General features: G+C 39.3%; 1 long non-coding RNA gene across 3 annotated transcripts in view; it reads left to right on the top strand.

Moving 5' to 3' along the window:
* LOC117022240 (uncharacterized) overlaps nucleotides 1-17,085 on the top strand; it is a 52,425-nt gene that overhangs the window by 1,567 nt on the left and 33,773 nt on the right. For all 3 annotated transcript variants that reach the window (XR_004423011.1, XR_004423009.1, XR_004423008.1), the window contains exon 2: nucleotides 1,427-1,491. This is a non-coding gene — a long non-coding RNA (uncharacterized LOC117022240). The remainder of the gene's footprint in view (nucleotides 1-1,426; nucleotides 1,492-17,085) is intronic.

Genomic DNA, 17,085 nt, shown 5'->3' with positions numbered 1-17,085 from the left:
TTGGAGGAAGGATAGTCTGGACTTTTGGGGGCTCAAACATTTGCACTGTGGAGATGAACTGGGAGGCACAATAGTTGTACTCCAAACTCTGTATGAGGCATCCTGGTTACTTCCATAATAACAGGATGCCTGTGCACTGGCCAGCTGAGTGGTAGCTCAGGGGCAAGGCAGCAAAGCTGTTTAGCAGAAGCTGTCAAGTAAACAGAGATAAAGGATTGCCCCCTTGGAGAACCCACACAGTGGGGTCAGTGCAAGGTCAAGAGTCCGGGCCAGAGTGGGTCCTTTCTGGCCTACTCCAATGTCACACCGACCCAAGGGCCCTCAGGCTCTGCCAGTCTGGGCTTCAGGTGTCAGATTGCAAAGCAATCAGCTCTTTCTGTGCTCAGAAGTGCTGAATCAGGACTGGTTCTAGCTTTTACCATCTTGAGGATTTAAAGCCACCTATTCCTCACTAGTGACTAACTCCTTACAACCACCACCAAAGAAAAACAACAAACATAGGAGCTACTTACCTGACCCCTACCCAATAAGGATGTGGGTGACTCTACAATTCCAAATTGATTGTTTTGTTTTTGTTCTGGCTTATGTAGAGATCATCTTTCTAAATGTAATCGCTGGCAGGTACCCTTCTGGTAAGGAACCCTATTATATGTGCAGTACACTGTATTTTAATGTGTTGTATTTCTACCTCCTGACTGAGCCTTAAGCTCAGATGGTAAGAGGTCTTTTATATTTATATCCCCAGCACCTAGCAGATTTCCTAACATGGTAATAGTGATAGCCATTGTTACAGCAGGAATAGTAACAGTAAATCTTTATTGAGTGCTTGCCCTGATCCAGGCAATACACTGAATGTGTTATACGAATGATCTCACAAGGTAGCTACGATTATCTTCATCTTTACAAATGAGAAATTTGAGACTTAGGGCAAGTAACTTTCCCAAAATTACACGGCTAGTAAGTGGCAGAATTGTGCTTGATATCTGGTTGTTGAACTTAACTGTGACCTAGTTACTGAAAATTCAAACAGAAAACCAACCAAGTAATGGTGAACATTTTCATTATCTGTTAGAGGAGAATGCCCTTTCTCCATTCTATTTTTCTATGAGGAGCAAGACTGTTTCCTGGCCTTTCTCAGTGCCTTAACCATTTTACCTCTGATGGTGTAAATTTGGGCAAAGTAACTGAGCATACTGGGCTCAGCTCTGCCACCTTTTTCCTCTTGGGAGGTGCAGCCCACAGGAAAAAGTCTGCTGCTCTCCCTGGGTGCTGCCTGTATACAGCCTAGTGCTGCTTGCAGCTGGGTGGGGACAGCTCTTGATTCCCGAATTCAGTATTAGCCTAGCACCCCTGGCGACCAGACCTGAAGTCACTTCTTCCAACCTGGCTGGCTATCTGCTTCACTCTTTCTTTCTCAACTTTTCAGGAGAGAAGAGGCAAACTATTTCCTGAGGTCTCCCTGCACTACTCCTCGTCCCCCATCATCAAAAGGTGGGCTAGAGCTTTTTACTTGAATAGTCCACAGAGTAAAGGCTGGTTAGAGAAGCCAGGGCAGGGAGTGATGAAAAAGAAGAGGGGTAAGCAGACACCAGAAACTTCATGGTAAGAGTTAACTGAAGATCATTCAAAATTAAAGAGAAGGCGCTTGGCAAATTGAAATGTAAGTTAATGACAAATAGCAATTTACAACTTGCTTGACCTTCTTAACTAACTCTAAAGCACTTCTGCTACTATGTGCAGTGAAGCATACTGCTACCTATCGGCATGCTAAAGCCTGCATATAATGGGGACCTGGCCCTAGGAAGGGTCCAGAAGAAAGGTAGAACTGCCCTTTCAGACCCATTTATTGGACTTTCCTAGGATTCCACAAGTGGGCAGAAAATTTTAAAAAGATGCTAAATACGAGTACATGCTCCAGGAATTCTCACGTGTCCAACAATTTGCTTGCCATCTCCATCTGGATGTCTCATGGGCATTTCAAGCAAAGCATGGTTAGAATAGGTCTCTGATCTCCCTCCAAAAACCTGTTCCTTCTTCAGGCTTCCCATTTCAGTAACTGTAACCAGCCTCCCCCTATTAGATCCCTCTTCCTTTCCTCCTACCCCGACATCCAATCCACCTGCAAGTTCTGTTGGCTCTACCTCTAAAGTAGATCCTAAATCTATTCACCTCTCCCTATCTCCAAGGTTACCACCTTATCAAAATTAGGTGTCATTTCTCACCTGGACTATTAAAATAGGCTGGCCTCCCTGCTTCCACTTCTATAATCTAACCAACAGCCAGGGTGAGCTTTCAAAATTAAAATAAATGATTTCATTCCCCTGCTTAACAGTATCTAATGGCCTCTAAATGCCCTTTGATTAAAGTCCAAAGTCCTTATCTCTGAATTAAAGTTCTATGTGAGCTAACCTCTGCCTTCTGTGTGACTTCATCTCTTGGCTTTCTTGACCTCCTGTGCCATGCCCAGCCAAGCTTGTTTCTATCTCAGGACCTTTGTACTTACTGTTTCTCTTCTTCGAACGTTTCTTTTTCAGGTCTTCTTCTGGTCATTTAGGGTAAATATCACCTCCTCAGGAGAGACCTTCCTGTCCATCCATCTAAAGTAGACCCCCTCTCACCTTGTCACTCTCTCTCACCTTTTATTTTTAAGTTTTTTTAAAAGCTTTTTCATAGCAGTTATCACTATCTGAAATTATTTTGATAATCTAATAGTTTACTTGTCATATTTATTATCTGTATCCTTCAACTAAAATGTAAGCTCCATCAGGGCAGAAATCTTACTGGTTATACTCACTGTATTCCAAAGGTCTAAAACAATGCCTGGCCTTAGAAGATACTCAGATATGAATGAATCATTAGTTTGATAAAATTCTGAGAATGAAAAGTCAAAGACAAATCTAGACATTGAGATAGTCTGGCTCAAAAACACAGGTTTCTGATTTTGTCATACCTTCCCCTTTAAAGGTCAGTCTCATTCCAGACCCATATATTCCCCCCAAAAGGAGCAGCTTAGAAGGGTTTTCTGTGCCTTCTTTGTCCTTAGCCTAATTCTGAGAGACGAAGTTCATCTTACTTCTTGCTCACATCCTAGTGGCCTTGAATTCATTCATAGCCAAAGACAAGAATCAGTCTTTTCCTCACCAAGAACCCTTCAACCTAGAATATCTCTCCTCTGCAAATGATTGTCAGGTCCATTTAGGTCTGACAGCAACTGGACTCCAACCTCCACCTTCTATGCCCCTCCCCCAGATTAGAGGAAACCCTCTCAGGCCATTGTCTCCATTGTCAAGTCAGTACAGGGGATGTTTGGTGATGGGATTCAGGGCAGAGAAATGGTTGGAAATTGAGTGGTGGCAATGCTCTTGCACTAAAGTAAGGTTTGAGTCTTAGTGAGATATTGAGTCAAAACTATGTGGACTAGAGGAATACAAATTCATTAGACTAGATGAAGGTCTTTAAAATGAGAAAAGTTGCAGCCATGGAGTGAAAGACCCTCTGTTTCCCTCCTCCCATGCCTTGAGAGTGGAGTTCCCTACCATGAAAAGTCTGTGGACACTGAGACCTGTCTCCCTCCTCCCATAGGCAGGCCTATAGGACTAACTGACATGGTATCTCACAGGATAGAGGAATGGCCCTGCTTCTACCAGCATCAGAAACACATTCGTTTGTGAACTGTGCCAGTTTGGGAATGCTCTTGCTGAAAATGATGCAGAGAGCTTTTTCCGTCTTGCCCCACTCCACATAAAAGTAGCTGGAAAAACAGCCTAAGAGGACAAAATAAGTTTATACAAAGGCCTGTCACACTGTAGAAGTAAAACCCCTACGTCCACTTCAGGGATGGCAAACTCAAATGCCTCTAGGAACTTAAATGAAGGAAAAGAACCTGCTGGGTCTCCAGCCACGTCTAAAGCAAGTGAATACCCATTGTCCTGCCCTAGGCAATTGCCACAGTGGGGAACATGACCCCAAGTTTACCAGATAGTCTAAATTGTTAAGGGAGAAGCAAGAGATATGATTTTTTACATGAAATTTCCTAATTTTAAGAATAGGATTACATTCCACTACATATAACAAAAAAATCCAAAACAGCATGTAGCATAAATTAGATAGGAATGGTTTTCTCTGTCCAGAGGCGTTTCAGAACAAATCCAGCAGCTCCACAGTGATCAGGGATCCAGGTTCCTTCCAGCTTTCTGTTCTGTCATTCCAAGGGTGTAGCCTTTATCTTCATGACCCAGTACGGCTCCAACAACTTGGTCCAGGCAGCAGGATGGAGGACGGCTGGAAAAAGAAGGCTATACAGGGCACGTGTCTTTTAAGGAAGTTGCCACAAAGCCCATGTATTTACATCTTGTTGGCTAGAACTTAGCCACATGGGGCCACAGCTAACCGCAAGAGAAGCTGAAAAATGTCACATTTCCCAACTTCCCTTGCAGATATATGAGTATATGTATACATATGTACATATATATGTATATATGGGTGTGTGTCTACATATATAGGGTTATATTTAGGAATTGGCTCAGGTGATTATGGGGGCTGGCAAGTCTGAAATGCTTAGGGCATGCCAGCAGGCTGGAAACTCTGGCAATATCTGTATATTACAGCCCTGGGGTAGAATTCCTTCTTCACCAGGAAACCTCAGATTTTGTTCTCGTGCCCTTCAAATTATTAGACGAGGCCCACCCACATTCAGGGTAATCTACTTAAAATGATCATAGATGTTAATCACGTCTACAGATATCTTCACAGCAACGTCTAGATTAGTATTTGAATAAACAATTGAGCATCATAGCCTAGGCCAATTGGTATATAAAATTAACCATCACAGTCTCTAATTCAAAATTTTATAAAACCATGCACGCAAAACAACACCTATCTGAGTTGGGCCTGCCAGTTTGCAATGCTTTCTCTACATGCTGGAGCAAGGAGCTTGAGCCTTTCTAAACGTGTGCACGTGTGTGCTTGCGCACGTGTGTGTGAGTGTGTGTGTGTGTGTGTGTGTTACCAAGTTTCCCCAAAAATAAGACCTAGCTGGACCATCAGCTCTAATGAGTCTTTTGGAGCAAAAATTAATGTAAGACCCGGTGTTATGTTATATTATATTATATTATATTATATTATATTATATTATATTATATTATATTATATTATATTATATTAAAGACTGGATCTTATATTAAAATAAGACCAGGTCTTACCTTAATTTTTGCTCCAAAAGACGCATTAGAGCTGATGGTCCGGCTAGGTCTTATTTTCGGGGAAACACGGTACATGCCACTGAGTCAGTCGGCTCTGACCTCTGGAGACCCAGGTTTATGTCCACACTGTCATGTCCTCAATGGCCCCACTCGGCTCCTGTAGCCTCAGGCCTATGGCTTCTTTATGGAGTCTATCCATCTCATATTTGCATATTTGGTCTTCCTCTTTTCTTGCTGCCTTCTCTTTTTCCCTCCATTATTGTCTTTTCCAAAGAATCTTGTGTCTTATCATGTGCTCAAAGTAGGACAGCTTCAGTTTTGCCATTTTTGCCTCCAGTGATGTTTTGGCCTTAACTCACTGGTTCATCTTTCTGGGGTATCTTTAGAGCTCTCCTCTAACATATTTAAAATGAATCCATTTTTTTCCTATCAGCCTTCTTCACTGTCCAACTTTCACATCCATACGTAGTAATGTATAGACCTACAATATAAAAATATCCTAACCATACACCCTCCGTACAACTGGAATCACATATACATGGTAGCAGGAGGCCTGCAGTGAGCGTGCCCAAGTCCCACCCTTTCTGGGAGACTATACCTAGATAAATAGCTAGTCTCGTTTTTTGTTTTATTTTATTTTGTTTTGTTTTTAACCACTTTGTGGATGGAATGCTATCCAATTAACCAACACACTTACTCTTTGTCTTAACTCATTAAATTATTTTCACTTTAAAATCCAAGCTTCTGGTGCCAGGCAGTGATTTACAGAGGCACAGGATGGAGGGATGAGTGGCAAGGTAGGAGCTGGGGCTGACAAAAATACCAGGGCTCTTTCAGTCTATAATCACCGGTCATTCGGTTCACCCAATGCCACCCAGACGGAGGAATACCTTTCTACTCTCTCCTCAGAAACTTCCTTTTCACTTGTTTTTCTTTTTCAAAGTTAACGTTCATATAGTCATCCTGGAAAACAGAGGTATGCTGCAAAGATGTTTTGTCACTGATTTGGAAGAAGGTTTTATATATTATGAATATTTATTTTCTCTTTCTACTCTTACATGTATTGCAATTGTTTTTCCTAATTTTTAAATATTGCTTATAATGTCTCTCAGTGTACTTCTGTACGTGCTTGTAGCTTATCTCAGTCTATTTTAACAATTTAGCACTAGAAATGTGGCTAAAGTGGGCCCATTGAAAGCATTGACACAAAATTATGTCACTTAGAAATTTGTAATTTCATTAAAATTCAAGAAGATAGAACTAACATTGTTTTTGCATAAATATGCATCTTTATGTTTCTTAGTTCCTGCAATAATTTTTTTAATATAACAATCATCACACAAAAATAAAAAGCAATTATAATTAAGTGGATCTTTTTTAGCTTTATGGGAAGCAAATTTGGTTTATCTGGTTTAAATGCTTTTCCCTGATATTTCAACTTCAAATGTAAGTTATCTCTATTGTGATTTTGTGTCTATGTAAATAAAGTTCATTGAAAGTCGTCAGTTCCGAAGAAACCAAGCATAGAAAGGGGTCCCATATTGTGGTGCCATTTCTCTAATCATTGGAAAATTAGCTCTCGGTATTTGAAAATCACAGAATGTTGATGGGACAATCTGACAGGCTCAGTGCTTATCACGTACCTGAGTTTGACCCTCATTTAAATAGACGTTTAACCCTGTGAAACTCATGTTTTGGATAGCAAAACCCATAATTTTAAGAAGGATGCCAACCCATTGGAGGCATTGTCTCAAATTGTTTTTTTCGTGACATCTGTTTTGAATCAAATACAAACAGATTTTTCCTTATGCAAAATTCTGCTCTGTAGCTCATACTATTATTACATACATTGTTTTACTCTTAACATGGATTGAATGCCTATTAGCTGATAGATCTTGTTTAGAACATGCATAAATATGCATCTTCTTTATGTTTTTCTTAATTCCTGAATTAATTTTTATATAACAATCATCATACAGAAATAAAAAAAATTATAATTAAGTGGATCTTTTTTAGCTTTATGTAGATCTTTATTAAGAACATGCATTTTCTTGCATTTCTTGTTCTTTTCTTGGGTAGAATTCCTTCTTCACCAGGAAACCTCAGATTTGCTTTCATGGCCTTCAACTTATTAGATGAGGCCCACCCACATTGAGGGTAATGCTTACTTCTTAAGCATTCATAACCATGAACTGTCTTCAGTAATGGCTTATAACAAAAAATTGTCATGTTCTTACCTGAAGTCAGGGCTGGCTATATAATTTGTTGGGCCCTTTGTAGAATGAAAATGTGGGACCGCTGTTCAAAAAGCAGGAAAAAGTACAGTTAAAGGTACTAATGTAATAGGGATAACAGTGATACATGAGTAACTCAATGAACTTAAAAATTGCAAAAGTACTACTTTTGGGTCAATGTTATATAATACAATAAACGATAGTAGTTTATTAATGTGATATCTTGATTGATTATGAAAAGCTTCTGGCTCACTTGTCTGCAAATTCATCAAACTTTATACCTGCCATTTTATTTTCATTTTCAATAGGTAAGAAATTCATTTCACACAGTTTCTTTTTCAGTAGATGTGACTAAAAGCAACATCCATCACTTTCAGAAACTGTACAGTCATAAAAAAAATCTGTGAACAAAACAATAAAAAATACTCCAAAATAACAAAACTTGCCCTCATGTACCTTACATTCCAGTGAGGGCAGGCAGACAATAAAATAATAAGCATAAGTGAAAAATCACATCTTAGGTTTTTTCTAGAAGATAGTGCATTTTAAAAAGGATCACTCTGCTGATGCAACTGCTAACAATGTTTTATAGGCTGTGACAACACTAAGATAAATTTCTAATAAATTATTTTGAAATATAAATTTTAGTACTTCTGGAGTATTGATTCTTATGGAACAATTTTTTGAAACAGATTTAATTTTTGATACAAATTAGTTTTATGTAAGTTTGAATTTAATTTTAAGTGTAAATTTATACAATGGCATTTTAGTGTTTCCTCAGACTTGAGGAAATGTTTTCTGAAGCTTGTGGAGGTTATACAAACAACTGAAAGTGTCTTCATGATTTGAGTGTAATTCAAAAGTCCCGCTTCTGCCTTCTGTCATTGTATCTTCAATTACAAAGGAAAAAACTTTGTCTTCCTCATTAACAATTGGTTCATTCAAATCTTCATATGAAAATGGTATTATTTTCTATAGGATGTAATGATCTTTATATTTCATGTCTATTTCTGCATCTGTGGTAATTTGCTTTGCAATGTTGCAGCAGTTTTCAAAATTAGATTCTAAATCTTTTAAGAATCCTGATAATTCCCCCAAATACTCTATTTCGATGCTCATGTATACATTCTTATTTTGTGCCAATTTACTGATGGTTTGCTGCCTGAGCACCAGCAGTTCCAGTCCCCATGTCAGTCTGTAGAGATGATATTTGTGCAGATGACACAGGGACTGGCAAACCGGCCCACCACTGCGGGTCTGGGCGCCGTCCCCAGGCAGAGCCCCTTCCCATCTCTGGGGCCATGGCTGTTGCCTCTGCTTCTACTGCTGCCGCCACCATGACCACTGCAGTGTGGGCCCAGGCACCCACCCCGTCTCGCACTGATCTGCTGTGAGGCGTGGGCGTGCAGGCCAGGGTGCCTGCACTGCCTGAGCCCTCTGCACACACTTGTGCACGACCTCCTGTTGTGTGGCCACTGCTCACGTGCGTGCTCTGTTCAGTGCCCCACAGAGCTTCACTTACCAAACACAAGTTCAAAAAGAAGATTATTAAGACTCTCCAGACAGCAGTAGCAGAGAATGAAACCAAGGGTGGGGCCCTTCTGAGAGTGGGGCCAGGCCTGTGCAGCTGCACAGGCTGCGTGCCCATGAAGCTGGCCCTGGAGGTGGTCCTGCAGTGTCAGGTAGCAGGATTGGAGCTGTATGTAGAGCGTGAGGTGATGGGGAAATGAGGGCCTGCCAGACTTCCCCCAGGATCGTATTAGCTTAAAGCAATGGGTTTTGGGGAAATCGGCATCGTCTTCATACCGAAATGTGTGATCTTGGAGAGCAGGAATCTTGTCTTTTATAACTCTCTATTCACCACAGAACCTACCTCTGCACCTTGCTTATAGATGTTAAATAAATTTGGTTGGATAAATTGCTATTCTTGTTTTCAGAGGAGAAACATGTAAAACGATGGAAATTGGTGGGTTCTCTTTTTTCTGAGTACTTTATTAGTTTCAGGTGTACAAAACAACATACTGAAGGGTTCACTTTTTATGTAAGGCACTGAACTGATCAAGTTGGTGCGAAAAAGTCTGATCTGATTGTCTGATCCAGGAGGAGGAATATCATTAGTGAGCATTGTGTTTCTGGTATCCACTCCACAAGCGTGTGTGTGTGTGTGTGTGTGTGTGTGTGTGTGTGTGTGTGTGTGTGTGTGTGTGTGTAAACTTCCCGAGTTTGGTAGGAGTCTTTCTGCTTTGCTTGTACTGACAGAGAATGTCATGATCAAATTCTATTTTTTCCCCTTTGTTTCCTAAAAGGACTTAGTTCTTTTCCAGATCCAAGATTAGGATGGCATTATTGTTTACCAAGAGTTTCCAAAGGTAATTTTGTAAATATTGTCTTAGATCAAACTAGGAAAAACTGCAAGTGGGAGATGATGAAGGGAAGGAGCAAGCTTTGTAACTGGGCCTACTATGATTAATTAAAAACTGTCTCCTGTAGTAGGCAAACCCTGGTGCTGTCACTCCGTCAAGTACTTGCCTTGGGGTCTTTCTTGCTTCACTTACTGTATAAAAGTTTGAATGTTATGGTACAGGAAACAGACCTTGTCGAGTCATGGAAATGAAAGGTAAGCCTGGACATTGCGAGGCAAGTTACAGTGAGTGCTCAGTCTGTAGGTAGCCATGTCCTTTGTGAGCCTCCACTAACCTTGTCCCAAAATGCCAGTTGATCCTGATGATAAGTCTATACCCTGTGAATAAGTAAACTTCATTACTGGCATGCTAAAGTAGCATACTCAGATCTTACCTATTCCTTCTGATACACCATTATAGTAGCAGAGGCTTCAACATCTAAATAACCACACACTGATAAAGACATTCCAGAGAATGCAATCCAGGGAATGCAAATAAAACTCATCAGAGGCAAAAAACCTATGTCCCTCTTATATAAAAAAACAATAAGAACAACAACAAAACTTAACAAATTGACAATGTGAAAAGTTGTTCTCTGAGAAGGGAAGAATATTAAAGCACATAAAATCATGATTGTAGATAGAATATATTCTACACATTCTGGAATTCTGGAATGGGAAAACAAAACTATTGAATGTAAGAAGGAGGTTTTTTGTTGTTGTTGTTGTTTTTGGAAAGCACACAGTTTATTAATTAAAGCAAAAGTACACACTTGAGAAGGAAGTGCAGGTGAACTCAGAGATCGAGTCCCTGAAAGAGGGAGTTTTATAAAAGACAAAAGTTGTGTAATAAACTTAGAAGATACAACTCAAAATCACCAAAGATATTACTGAGATTCTTAATGAGGGGTTCAAAATGGACTTAGGTAAATTTATAACAGATTATTAAATTATTTAGCAACACCAGGAGTTTTGATGTCTTTTCCATCTACAAGTTTTTGAGCTTGATTTCATGGAGGGAACTCATCCCCTAACAAATTTTACTCTCAGAATTGTAGACTCTGGAGTATGGGAGAGAAGAAAGAGAATCTGTTCCTATTTCATTGCACCTCATGAATTGCTGTAACCCTGAGTTGCATGATTATTCTGAAGTCTAGTTTGCTTTTATGTCTTGAAAGCAAAATCATGGAAGGACACCCCATAGACAATTTGAGGTGGAAAAGGAGAAAGATGAATGGAAATACAGTTTGGCTACAACAGCTAGTTGGGAAGGAGAGATGGCATACTGAATAATCCTGATAAATTGAAATCCACCCTTTTCCATTCATTACTATGGGCCACATTTTGCACTGAAAATGACTTACCCTCACCATTTCATAAGCACAGAATTGAAGGAAGAGTATTTTAGAGGAACAAGTTCTTTCCAATTTATTGGATTACGTCGTTCTTCTGACAGTTTTTTTGTTTTTGTTTTGTTTTAATCTCAAAGACTATACAATCTACGTGTCAAATAATTATGGTCAGCATTAGGTAATAGCAGTCCACGTGGTAATAGGTCCAGAGGTCAAGAAGCAAGAAATTCAAAGTGCTGATTTTTTCTTTTTTTAAGTTTAGGGGAGAAACAAGAATTAAAGATAGGCTTCAAGTTGAAGAGTAATCACTGTCTACTAAATAGGTTTTAATCTTAATATTTTGAAGAATAAATATATTTATTCCTATTTCCCACAAATGCTGCATTTATAAAACCTGATTAAAAAATATGTGGGTGGAATTGTAACAATTTATAGGTTCCTAAGCATTTCTTTTGACTGAATTTTCATTTTTTTCCTCCTTACTGTGATTGTTACTGGTTTTTTGGTGTATAAATAACAATTGGAACATTGCTTTTCACACATGTCAATATAAACTGCATTTGATCTTTGTAAGATAGATATTACTACAATTCTCCAACAAAGTAAAGGCAGGAGACTAGTGATTTATGCAGACTACAGTGACAACATAAGCATTCATTTAATAAATATGTATTGAATGTCTGTTATGCACCAGACACTCACCTAGTGCTGGGGACACATTTGTGAACAAAACAATAAAAAATACCCCTCAACAACAAAGCCTGCCCTCGTGTATCTTACATTACAGTGAGGGCAGACAGATAATAAAATAATAAGCATAAGTGAGAAAGCACATTGTAGAGTTTTTTTAGACAATAGTGCATCAGTTGGCTATTGCTACAGAATAAACCAGCTCAAAACTAGGTGGCTCAAAACAAAGGTATTTATTATTCCTCATAAGAGCAAAGGGAGGTGGAAATGTGAGAGAGTTACATTTCAACTTTAAATAAGGAGGTGACCTTATTGAGAAGGAGACTGGGGTAGGTATCCTCTTGGATGGTCCCAGTGATCATATGCCTCCTGATAGTCCTGTCATTCCTTTGAATGTGGGCTGGACATACTGACTCCCTTGTAACAAACAGAATATGGCCAAAGTGATGGGATGTCACTTCTGAGATTAGGTTACAAAGAGATTGTGTCTTCTGTCTTACACACCTTTGCTTGCTTGCTTAGATGGAACCTGGATACCATGCTATGAGCTGCTCCAAGGAGAGACCCATGTGGCAGTGAACTGAGGGGGGCTCCTGGCACTCAGTTCAATAGCCAGTGAGGAACTGAATCATTCTAACAAACATGTGAGGGAATTTGGAGTTGGTTCCTTCGCAGCAGAGCTTACAGATGAGACCACAGCTCTGGTGACACCTTGATTGTAGTGAATCCTTGAGCTAGCGGCACCCAGCTAAGTTGCATCTTAAATCCTGATGCACAGAAATTATGAGATAATAGATGTGTGCTGTTTTAAGCTGCTAAGATTTGAAGTACTTTGTTACACAGCAACAGATAATTGATCCACTGACTGGAAGGAGGTGAGGGAGTTAGCCATCTGGCTAGCTATCTGGGGGGAATAGCATTCCAGGCAGAGAGAAGGAGGCCAGTGTGTTAAAAGACTGAATGAGGGTAAGACTGGCAGGAGATGAGGTAAGAGAGGTGACTGAGGGCCAGAGCATATAGGGTCTAATAGCTTATTGTAGAAACTTTGGCCGCGACCTGAGAGAAACGGGGAACTGTTGCAAGATTCTGAGAGTAGTGACATGATTTCATTTATATTTCGAAAGGTCAGTCTGTCTTATGTTGAGAATCAGCTATAGGGAATAAGGGAGAAAGGAGGGAGACCAATTAGGAATCTACTGCAGTAAATTAGGCAAGAAATGGTGGTGGCTCAAATCAAGGTGTCAGTAGAGTTATGATAACAGGGATGGATTCTGAATGTATTTTGAAGGAAGGACCACAAATTTGTGTGGAGTGTGAGAGAAAGAGAAGAGTCGAGGAAAACTCAATCGTTTTTGGTTTGAGTAAGTAAAAAATGGGAAGACTGTAGTATTTTATAATACCATCTACTGGAAAACAAAAAGTACCCTACCTATCAACCTGTAGCATTACTGAGAACAAAACAGAATCTAAACAAGAAGAGAATTTACTATCTCAAATCTGAAGGCAGAGAAACAATCCATCAAATACCATGAACAAGCAGGGTAACTAGGGAGCACAGAAAGAAAGTGAAAAGTCTCCAGAAAGCAAACTCAAAGTCATGGAATACTGTGATTTAAATGACAGAGAATTCAAGATTGCAGTTAGGAAGAAGCTCAGTGTGATACAAGAGAACTCAGAAAGGCAATTCAATGAGGTCAGAAATGAAATTAATGAAAAAAAAGGAGTACTTTACCAAGAGACTGAAACTATAAAAAAGAATCAAACAGAAATTCTGGAGCTGAAGAACTCAGTAAATGAGATGAGAAATGCATTAGAGAGCACTGGAAATAGAACAGACTAGACGGAAGAAAGAATTAGTGAGCTCAAAGCAAGAAACCTAGAAATGACCCAGGAGGAAGAAGAGAAAGAACTAAGAGTTAAAAAAGATAGGAAAGAACTCTATAAGAGCTACCTGAATCCATTAGAAATAGCAACATCAGGATAATAGGTATACCAGAAGGAAAAGAGAGGGGGAAGGAATAGAGAGACAAAAAACAAACAACGAAACAAAAAAATCAATGAGAATTTCCCAAGTCTATGGTAAGAACTAGGCTTTAGAATAGAGGAAGCTCACAGAACATAATGCGAAAAGACCTTCTCCAAGATACATTTTATTCAAACTGTCAAAAAAGAATCACAATTCTCAAGGCAGTCAGGGCAAAAAGACTGTAAACTACAAAGGAAACCCCATTAGATTACCATCAGATTTTTCAGCAGAAACATTACAAGCCAGGAAAGTGGAAGAAAATATTCAAAATATTGAAGAAGAGGAACCATCACCCAAGGATAATATATCCAACAAACTTATCCTTTAGATATGAAGAACAAATAAAATCTTTCCCAAACAAAAGCTGAGAGAATTAACCACCATAAGACCTGCACTACAAGAAATGTTGGAAAGAGCTCTTCTACCAGAAACAAAAAGACAAAATCATACAATGCTGTGAGTAAGATGACTAACAGAGAGAAGCAGCGAATTGCAACTCTATTTCAGAATAGGATATTAAACAATTATAACATGAAAGTTAAAGGAGGAAAAGGGGCATTAAAAATAACTAAAACTACTGCAATTTGGCTGCAAATGCACAACATAAAGAGATAATTTGTGACAACAAAATCGTAAAAGGGGAGAAGGAAAGTGACTGAACAAGTACAGGTAAATGGATGAGGCAAAATTCAATAACCTAGAAGAAATGACAAATTTTTAGAAGTATATACCCTTCCTACTCTGAATAATGAAGAAATGGGAAACCTAAACAGACCAATCACTAGTAAGGAAATTGAAATAGGAATCAAAAACCTCCCCAAAACAAAAATCCAGGACAAAATGTCTTCACTGGTGAATTCTACCAAACATTCAAATAAGATTTAATACTGATCCTTCTCAACCTCTTCCAAAAAATTGAAGAGGGAATACTTTCTAACTCATTTTACAAGGCCAAAACGACCCTGAGAATGTAGAGGGTGAAATACATGGTGACGGAAGACTAGACTTCCGGTGGTGAGCACACAATATAGAGATAGATGTTGGATTATAAAGTTATATGCCTGATATTTGTTACCCTCATAAATTTAAAAAGGTGTCCTTCAACAATAGTAATGAGGGAAGGTAGTATGTATGGGCACAGAGGCTTAGGTGGGTGAGGTGACGGTGGTAGTCTATGGCAGTTCTTTTCCCATAGCTTCATTTTCTTGAGGACAAAAAGATGCGTAGTCAGCAGAGTGGGACAGTGAATGGACCAGGGAATCTTTATTATGATTGCAGCATTAAAGACCACTTGAGGTTAGTCCTGGATTTTTGTTTTGGGGAGGTTTTTGATTCCTATTTCAATTTCCTTACTAGTGATTGGTCTGTTTAGGTTTTCCATTTGTTCATTATTCAGAGTAGGAAGGGTATATACTTCTAAAAAAAAATTTGTCCGTTTCTTTTAGGTTATTGAATTTTGCCTCATCCATTTACCTGTACTTGTTCACTTTCCTTCTCCCCTTTTACGATTAGTTATTAATTTGAAGTGGGCTGTCAGTGGATTGTTTTTCTCCAGCCAAGGTGCACGCACAAAGGAGGGGCAGTTGAATTTTATCAGGACTGTGTCTTTGCTAATCAGTTGGAAAAAGCAATCTAGGGAGGCAAGAAAGTTAAGGATATACACAAAGGAATGATTATAGTGATTTACCTGGAATTTAAGCAGGGGAAGGAGACAAGACCTACGAGAGGCAAGGGACAGTAAAAATGCCATGCGATCAATAAATTGGAGGCCCCAATAGGGTGGAAAGATTGTTGGAGTTGCAGTGCTAGAACACTGAACTAGAAAGACAGGAGTTGGTAGTAAGAAAGGCAACAAAATATTGTCTCTATTTGGGGCCAACATTCTAGCATCTGAACGGAGATTTTATTGTTTGAGAGTTACTTACCTGTTAACCACCAAACTCCTCTTTTTGTACATGGAAGCAAAGATGTTATGCATGGAGTACTTATTTCTCCCTTCTCCTAGTTTTATTCCTATGGTCTTTCTCAATGAAACGATTCCATGATATCAAGTCTTGCTTTGTGAAAAGTGTCAACAGAACCTGCCGATGGACAGGCAGCATAACAAGCAGTGTCTCTATGGAAGGTTGCACAGGCTGTGCACTGCACAAAGGACACCAGGCTGAAGGCGTGAGTGGGGCGGAGATTCAGCCTGAGCTCTGCTCATTGAGCTACAGCCCCATCACCAGCTGCCTTCTGTGCCCACAAAGGTTCATGCCCTGCTATGAGGAGGACGTTCCTAGTGATGTCTTTTCTAATTCACAGAAAGGTGCTGTGTACACCAGGGAGCCCTAATAGAAACGGCACATGTGCTATAAGGTTTTACCCAGAGGGCTGGACTCAGCAGGCAGATTTGTTTTTCTGCTGAGAAATCCCTCAAAAATAGAACAAGTGGTCAGTCTTTTTGATGGAAAGGACCCAGTATTATACTTTTTCAGTTAAGTGCATAGAGTAGCTCTTTATAATAGTTTTCATTTGGATAACTAAATTTTGCTTTCCTCCAAAGAATACATGGCTTTCTAGATCACTGGTATTTGAGAAAAATGATGAAGTATGGGTTACTGTCACCTCCAGTTTCTTGTCCATTTATCAGAAAAATGTTAGGTTAGACTAACATAAGACATTTATAAAAACCAGCTGAATGATTTTTTTTGATAAGCAATGTGAAAGAGTGGGCAGAAATTATTTACATAGGTGCTCATTTAGTATTTGAAGGTCTTCTTTAATATATCAGTTCAGTTTGAGATACATTACTTATCAATGGTCTGTGAGTTTTCAGGTACCTTTAGTTATGCAAATTTTAGTCCCCTTATACTATTAAGGTTCATACAAAAATGTCTACAAAGGTTTTTTTGGGGGGGTAAGAATTCTGGCAATAACCACTCACTGAATTGAAAACATAATACAGAACAGTTTTGTGGAGACAAAATCATCCAAGCTCACTAAGAAGCAAATATTAGCATAAGGGATGAGCTACAACTTGGAGACGTAACAAAAGCTGTTTTTGCACTTTTACAGTAAGTGGTTAACCCAGGGAATGCTGTTCTGAGGAGGTTCAGGATCATTTCCCCTAATTGAATAATAACAGAGTGAAATGAGGCTATCCAACTACGCTTGCAGAAAAATCAAGAATCTCCACCCC

This window comes from Rhinolophus ferrumequinum, chromosome 5, assembly GCF_004115265.2.
Source record: "Rhinolophus ferrumequinum isolate MPI-CBG mRhiFer1 chromosome 5, mRhiFer1_v1.p, whole genome shotgun sequence".
NCBI lineage: Eukaryota > Metazoa > Chordata > Mammalia > Chiroptera > Rhinolophidae > Rhinolophus > Rhinolophus ferrumequinum.
Note: the sequence above shows the minus strand (reverse complement) of the source record. Positions and strands in the feature narration are given on the sequence as shown.